This window comes from Silene latifolia, chromosome 4, assembly GCF_048544455.1.
Source record: "Silene latifolia isolate original U9 population chromosome 4, ASM4854445v1, whole genome shotgun sequence".
Classification (NCBI taxonomy): Eukaryota; Viridiplantae; Streptophyta; class Magnoliopsida; order Caryophyllales; family Caryophyllaceae; genus Silene; species Silene latifolia.
This window is the reverse complement of record NC_133529.1, coordinates 10,688,443-10,697,202: the sequence shown is the minus strand read 5'-3', so window position 1 is coordinate 10,697,202 and position 8,760 is coordinate 10,688,443.

The window sequence follows — 8,760 nt, the reverse complement described above, 5'->3', positions numbered from 1 at the left end:
ATGAAAATAATTACGAGTCGATGATAATTACCTAGGTGGATGTTGAATGATGTGCTGATAGTACTAATGTGACTAAGTAATATGCGGTTGTGTGATCCCGAAGCCATGCTAGTATAATAATGTGATAGTAATAAGAAACGCTGTTGAATTGCCTGTTTTTAGTCATAGCAATCGTAATGTAGATGTAATGAGTAGATCGAGATGCGAAGGGGTTCTATAGGGTATATGTTTACGTAAGTACAGTGTGAGATCTAAGTTGGTATGGGTTAGTAACGATAGTGTGGTTGAAAGTGTTGGAACATATAAAATGAATTGACTTAGTGATGAGACTTGTTTTGGTTGATGTTATCCTTTAATTGACCTTACTACCATTTCTTTCCTGTTTATTGCCTATCAATGAAAATTTTATGAAAGGTAGCCTCGTCAGTTAGTATTCATTTAGCGTTGGTTTCACGCTTATAAGATATACAGACTAGGAGTAATAATTATTTTGGTGAGTCGTGGTTAGGAAGTTCTCAGGCGTTGATATTTTGACCAACGATTTTGTGAAAATCCTCATTTAAATGGTATTAATAATTTTTGCATAATTCCAACTCCAACGATCGTAAAATTCACATATGTTTTCAAATTGATAAGCCCCGAAAATTCTTGATGTCACTTTATTAAATAATAAGTTTTGGGAAACTGACCCAAATTTAAGACCAATTGCTGCCACATGTTTGTTTGGACCAACTGAGTTGTAATATTCTTTAAAAATGGTATTCTTGTGCTTTGAACCTAATTCTTTTCCCTGTGATTTTAACTCTCCGTGTTTTGTAAAAGTAATATGAATCAAGTTTTAATCGAACGGTTATTTATTCGTGATCTTTGAAAGTTACAACGTGAAACATGACTTGTAAAATGTGTGTTCTAGGTTGAGTCTTCATACGGTGTTTGATTAATTCACGAACTTTAATAATATGAATTTATAACGTCCTTATATGATGATAGTAGCAGGCATGTTCAGTAGTTACGTATCTCAACCAGTGATAAAAATTGAAGTTTAGTTGATAACATTGTTGGCATGATGGTATGAGTAAAATTGAATAAATTAAATTGATTCGTAATCGAGGGTGAAATATTTTATACGAGTCCAGTCGTTACATGTTTTATATATGATGGGTATGTTGTAATATCTCTGGTGTGTTCATCATAATTACATAGTGGTCGAATATATAAAATATAAACTACAGTGTCATATCGTAGTAAAGTCAATGGCGTTAAAAGTCAATTTGATCGTTCTAATATACTCGCATGAATATGATAATAATTATGTTTAAATGTTTGCACATGGATGGTAGTAATAACCGTGTCTAAATGCCCACCCATATAGGAGGTCATCTGAGTTTAAAGACTTTCACGTGAGTCGGTATGCCTAAAGTATGTTTATTACTTACATTGCATTAATCTATTCCAGTGGAACTACACCTATAACATGATAATAAACAGTGTTGTTAATTCTTAGTAGATATGTTCATCACTATATCGTCATAAAATGCTAAGAGGATTCTTGCAATTGTAGGAGCATGATATAAAGGAAATTGTTTGATATAATACGACGATTGGCATATTATATTCTCGAGTCATTACTATCAACTATATATTTTAATAAAAATTGTTTATGATAACTATGTTGACAATATTATAATGGGATAACCCTGTGATGATTCACATGATACACGTTGGTTTAAAGGATACTCGTTAAAGTACGTTTAATTGAGTCGTGAATATAACTGAGTAAAGAAGTGCAACTAAAACCCTGATGTTGAGGTAATAGACGTTCATTAGTAAAGATAGGATTGAAATGAATAAGATGAACCTGTAAATTATGATATATGAGTCGGCACCTAAGCTTGTTTTGTTGGAAGGAATTGAATTAAGTTACCTGAGTTTGAGTCTCGTAGTAAGTTGTAAAGGAATTCTATAGACGGCTATGTTATAAGAAGTATATTAAGAATTTAATCACCGTCCAATATGAACGTAAAGGTTTTGAAAATGAAGTTAAACTTTGTCATGTAAGTATAAAATTGGAATGAGATTTCCAGCTAGTGTCTGGTTGAATGGTTTCGTGATAGTTGCTAAGTCTGGAGTAATGAAATTAGAACGGAGTTACAAGTGGTGGGTCAAGTTAGTCATGTTGTTCGTTCATGTAGCGAATTGGTGGATTGTGGTTGGTTACGAATGTCGAAACGGAAATGTGATGTGGTGATTTAAGTGAGTTACGTGTTAACATGGTAAGTTGATATTAGCATGACAGGTAACGAATAATTGTAAAATTGGTGTCGTTAAATACATTAACCTTGTACATCATTGTGTTGGGTGCAGTTTAAATATATTAATACAAAGAACAAAAATTTATGTATGAGTCTTGTATGTTACCTTTCCAATATCGTTGCTTAATCACTTGTGTGACTCGACCAATAAGTTATAAAATTTGCCAATCAATGTGCATTCGTCATTTATGAAAATATACCAGACCTTTGCGATGAGGATTGAAAATATTTCTGGGACGATGAGTACTGCGAAACTGGTTGTCTTCATTGTTATCGGTGATTCTGTGTTGTGACCTGAATTTGTACAATTGTGTGAAGGAAAGTTAGATTGGACCTATTAGGTTATAAATTTTAATAAGATCGACTTACCAAAGTGTTGACCCTAATTCTTTCCTTATGATGATTGATCCCCTATATTCTAAAGTATGGAATTACAACGATTGGTAAAATGGATAATTACTAATGATTTTACTGGTAACGGTAGCTTCCTTTAGAGAGTTTGAATATTGATTGTCCTTGGTAAAGATTAGCTAACTTGAGCGTGTGTTGTGAATCTTTTATCCTCTTTCAGTTGTTAGCGGTAGTTTGAGAACTTTAGTTATAATAATGAAGGTTACGAGGACGTAACCATGTTTTTAGTTGGGTAGGATTGTAAAATCTTAATGCTTGAATTGCACCTGTTGTAGATTGTAGTTTTGATCAAGTGGACGTTTCGTTGTGAGGTTGCCTCTGAAAATGAGTCCTATATGTGTTGTTCCTACATCTGATAGTTGGTTGATGTGTGAAAGGAGAGTGTGATTAAACTACTGGTATTGAGTTATGAGTTGTGGGGTCTTTGTGCCGAGTTATGTTTACGGTCCAGTGCGACCATGGTTGATGAGTTTATGTTGAGTTTGAGATCGGAATTTAGATGGAAGATGATGGTGTTCTCAGATGAGTATTTAGTTGTTATACATTTGTGTTCTCGGTAGTTATTAGTTGCGATTAGTTGGGTTAAGAAAAGACGAGTCAAACTTCGGGACGAAGTTTATTTTTAGGAGGGCAGAATGTAACATTCCGTATTTGTTATGATTAATTGATGTGTCAAAAGAGTGTGTTAACCGAGTTAGAAATGCGTGACGTCTGTTGGTACGATATACAATACCCTTTTGAGGTTTGAGTATGGGAGCGAACTTCGGGACGAAGTTCATTTTAAGGGGGGAAGACTGTAATACCCCGTATTTTTATATAATAAAATTAATTAAACGGATATTATTTTATATTAATTATTATACATTTATATTACTAGTTATGTCGGGTTAATTGTTAGTCGAGAATTATGTTAAGTTATGGAGCTAAGTTAATTAAGACGGGTTTATAAGGATTCGAAAGGTAAACTAAATAATTAAACATCGGACCCAAAATAATTATGGGAAACTGTATTGTGGTAGTGTTTCGTGCCATGGGACAAGCAAAAGACATGCTTGACTATTTTATACACCCCATACCCCACGCCTACACCAACACCAAAACAACCCATACTCCCTTGCTCCCCTTCTTCCTTTTAAACCCGACAACCCCACCCCTTTTTCCTCCATGTTTTACACACCCCATCTGCGCAAAACGAGAGAGAGAGAGAGCATGAGCGTTGGTGGTGCAGCAAGGACGAGCTAGGGACCTTTGGCGACGACCTAGGGTGGCCGTGGTGGCCGTTGTGGTGGCAGAAAGATGGTAAGAGCAACTCACTTCCACTGTTTTCATTTAATGTCGGTTTTTGGTTGTTGATTCGTGTCTTGTATAGGTATTGTGAATGGTGGTTGGCAGGGCAGGGGAGTAGTAGGTTGTGAGGTGAGTGTAGTGGTGGTGGTCACGGTGGTTGTGGGTGGTGATTGTAACAGTAATAGACGGCTTCGACATATGGGTTAACAAACGGGTTTTTGTGTATGGTAAAGACGGGTTTGGAAGGGTGGTTTCTGGGTGGCGTCACTGTGGACGTGGGTGAGGTCGAAATAGTGAGTCCACGTAGGTCAGATTCGTTGCTCAACGGTGGTGTCAAGGGTGGTGGTTAGGCGGGGAGCAAGGTGTGTGTCGTGGTGGGTGTCGAGCCAAAAATGGCCCGTTGAGGCGGCAAGGTTGCGGCGGGGGGTATTGGTGGTGGTGGTTCAGACCACCGGCGTGGGTCGACCACGTTGGTGGTGGTCGGAGGTGACCAGGCCAGACACTGTGTCGAGCCTGGTGGTCGGCGGCGGGTACTGGTGGTTGTGGTTAAGAGTTGTGTCGAGCTGAAGGGGATGCGCTTGTAGTCGGGTTTGATTCGTTTATTATCGTTCAAGCTATTGTATTCTAAATTAATTAATTACTTCCCGAGTACATTAAAATAATTAATGACGGGTTTGGAATCGGGTTGTTGAGTTGTGTAATGTTGATTCGGGTTTTCTAAAACGTGTAATTCGTTTAATATTTTATTACCACATTAATTAATTAATTTAAATCCCGAGTCTTTTAAATGATTAGTTAATTTAATCCCCGAATCATTTAATATAATTAGAGAAGGGATTGAGTCGGGATTGTTTGAGTTGTTTAAGGAATTGATTCGGGTATTTATAAATCATATAATTCATTAATTATCATATTAGTTATCCAAGCTAATTCCCGAGTCGGTTAAATAATTCGAGTCGGGTTTTTGAGACGGGTTTGTTAAAATGAAAAGGTTACTATATCGGGAAGGTTTCCATTTTAAGAAATTATACTTTAATAATTTCCTATTTTGGAAGTTGGGTTAAATATTAATCGGGTTATTTTAGTTAACAGTTGGGCACAAGTTGGTGTCGGGATTGTATGTCGGGAAAGCTTCTATTTTGGGAGATTGCTATATTTAGTAGTTAGTAATTATAAATATTATAATTGTTTTAGGTGACGGGTTCGTGAAGGATCGATAATCAGATTCGTTGCTTTATTTACCGCTTAAATCGCTTAATGGAATTGCTTTGGCACTTTGAGGTAGGGAAATACACTTGTCCTAATATCGTTGTTGTTGAATTGTGTTGGTTGGATTCGTGGTTGATTTACGTTATCATTTACATTCGGAAAGGTCATTGACCGAATTGATCATATTGAGTATGATATTACAATATCGGATAACTGGCATGATTTCATGATTCATCATTTAATTGATTTATATGGATAATGTGTTGCATCAATTTCTTTTGAGCATTCATATGCATTGGAGTTGGAGGATGTTGTGGTGATATGGAGTGGAGATTATTCAGGGTATGTGATACAGTGTGGAGATTATTCAGGGTATGTGATACGGTGTGGAGATTATTCAGGGTATGTGATACGGTGTGGAGATTATTCAGGGTATGTGATACGGTGTGGAGATTATTCAGGGTATGTGATACGGTGTGGAGATTATTCGGGGTATGTGATACGGTGTGGAGATTATTCGGGGTATGTGATACGGTGTGGAGATTATTCAGGGGTATGTGATACGGTGTGGAGATTATTCGAGTATGTGATACGGTGTGGAGATTATTCGAGTGTGATATGGAGAGGTGGAGGATGTGACGAATTGGAAATGGAGTTATGTATTTTGTTGTCGTACTTATTTTGTTTTCCCTACTCAACCTCGTGGTTGACCCTGTGTATTCGTGAACACCTGTGATGATCCGTTTTATGGGGAGCAGACTTGACAGGTTTAAGAAATAGGACGGGAGCTTGATGGGCGTGAGACACTGGATCAGACGACCTAGTAGCTAGACCATCATCTAGAACACTTCACTTTTATTTACGTCAGTTCTTGTAATTTAATTTGAAAAGAGGTTTTGTAATAATAAGTTAAAGTATTATATAATTGCCTTGGAGTTTAATTTGTTATTCACTACCTCGGGAAACCGAGATGGTAACAGTCCGTTTTATTAGAGAATGTCTTGACGAGGACTTCTTTTATAAACCGGGGTGTTACAGCTGATTAAGAGAAGTGTCCGTGCAACCTAGCCTACTATTTATCGTATTTTGCAAAGTACCACCTAGTATTTCGTTTATTACAAACAACCACCTACTTTGCACCGTATATACGGGGGTGTCTAAGGCCACGGGCAACCACGGGCGTGGGAACCGGGCCTCCACTTTTGGTCACCGTATTACGAGCTTTTATTAATGAAGTTCAATACAAATCTCGAAGTATAATGTACTTGTGCATTTATATTTGGGGCCTCATTTTTCCATGCCGCACCGAGCCTCCATATGATTTAAGACGCCCCTGCGTATATATCCAGACTCCCACCGTATTTCATTCCCGATTATCATTTAACTTAATTCCCGACTCATTAAGTGAATATACTATAAAGTGACCAAAATACCCCTATTTTTACTAACTCCAAAGACTCATTAGTCATTACCATCTAATTAAAGACAAACAAAATCAAACCTAAACCCAATGTACAATCAAAATCTATTTTATCTTTTAAGAATAAAAATCCAATAATCAAAACTCATGTTTCAAGAGAAGCAACAATCATTCATGATCCATCTTACACAATCTCAACAACGAATTTGTATGTAATTTACATTGAATTGCTATAAACATTTCACAAAATACTCCGTACAACTTCACCACCCCCTCTAATCCACCTGACCACCGCCAATCATGCCATCGTCGACCATTATATCAGCCTCTTTCCTTCTCATCCTTTTTCCATCCTCGATCTGCTGCTGCCGAAGATGACGAGCAGCATGACGCTGACCACGGTGGTTCTGGGCTCGTAAGCACGGATGTGTCGGGTCAGTAGGCAATGGATTCGCCTGAGACACATCGAACTCGTAGGGCTCGAACCAAAACGACCCCAAATTTGACTTGATTCGGCTCGGAATTTGGTGTGGTTCTTGACTTGGCTGCCTTCGAATTGCTGCTGGTGTCGTACCAAGTGGTTTTAGTTTCGACGAGTTGGTTGTCGATCTGGGTTTTTTTATGTGCTGGTGGTTCAATGGAAGAGGCTCAATGGTCGACCATGGTGGTCGAGGCTGCTGTTCGGAGTTGTTTAGGGGTTAATAAGGACGGAGCCCGAAGTTGTTGGTGGTGATGGTGGAGTAATAAAATTTGGTAAATTAAGAATATTTTTTTTAACTGGGCAATTTGATGGTGATGAATGATGATGAAGAATTATTAGGGGATTGGTGATGTAGTTGTTGATCTTTTATTTTTAGTGGTAGTATGTGTTTTAAGCTAGTTGAAGTAAGGCTATTTTGGTCTTTCTCTAGTTTATTACGGAGTAGTAACTTAATGAGTCGGGAATTAAGTTAAATGATAGTCGGGAATTAAATACGGTGGGAGTCTAGATATATATGGTGCAAAGTAGGTGGTTGTTTGTAATAAACGAAATACTAGGTGGTAGTTTGTAAAATACGATAAACATTAGGTGGTAGTTATATTACCATATAGCATAATATACTCTAACATCTCTAAATTCATAATAATTTTTTAAAATTTCCATAAATTTGCAAAATAATTAAGAAAAGTAAAAGAAACTATTAATTTTGAGGGTAGAAAATTAGAAAAATTGAATATTTTACATCTCAAAAATGTATTTTACGTAAATTTTATTAAAAGAAAAATTATTAATATCAGGTGGTGGAGGGATGGTGGGTAAGATGTCTTCATTCAACCCACCATCCATCCGTCACCCATTTCATTCATCATCTTTCAAGTCGAATTTTCAATCGCCTTTTAGGATTGAGTGAATCGTTTTGACCGGGTGCTGGTATGATTAACAACCCTACTTACAACAAAGTACTCCTACTATATACGAGTTCTATGGACCTAACCGCCTAATATGAGATCTACTTTTTCCTATTATATAAATTAAAGAATATAAAGACTTTGGAGAGACGGTCTCTCAATAATATTATTGAAAGACCTCTCACACCCCTCCCTCATGATAGGGTGAACAAGTTGGAGTTTTGCCATTTCCCTTTTTATGTCTCACTAGACGGTCTCTCACAAGACTTACTGATTAAAGAAACACTAAAATTTAGAAGAGATGACTTCTCACTAAGTTATTGAGAGACCAATCTTTCGTACGCTTTTATTTTTATTTCATACACCTTTTATTGTTGATCGTGAAAATGTGAGATAGTAATTTCATACCTATTTACATAATAAATATACCTACTTTATCATTAACCATAATTTATACCTGTTTTATTACCTACTCTTAAAGAAAATAATTGTCGAATCAATCACCTCCCACCAAATCTTACCACAAAACTCTGGAGTCCTCACTAGGGATGGCAGTGGGTCGGGGACCCGACCCAGACCCTGAGGGTCGGACCCTAATGGGTCGGGTATGGGTCTCATTTTTTCAGACCCAATGGGTATGGGTCGGGTATGGGTCTTAAGAAAATATTTGGTCCTGGTCCTGGGTCTAAGTTATGAGACCCATACCCGACCCTTAGACCCTTTATTAAAGAA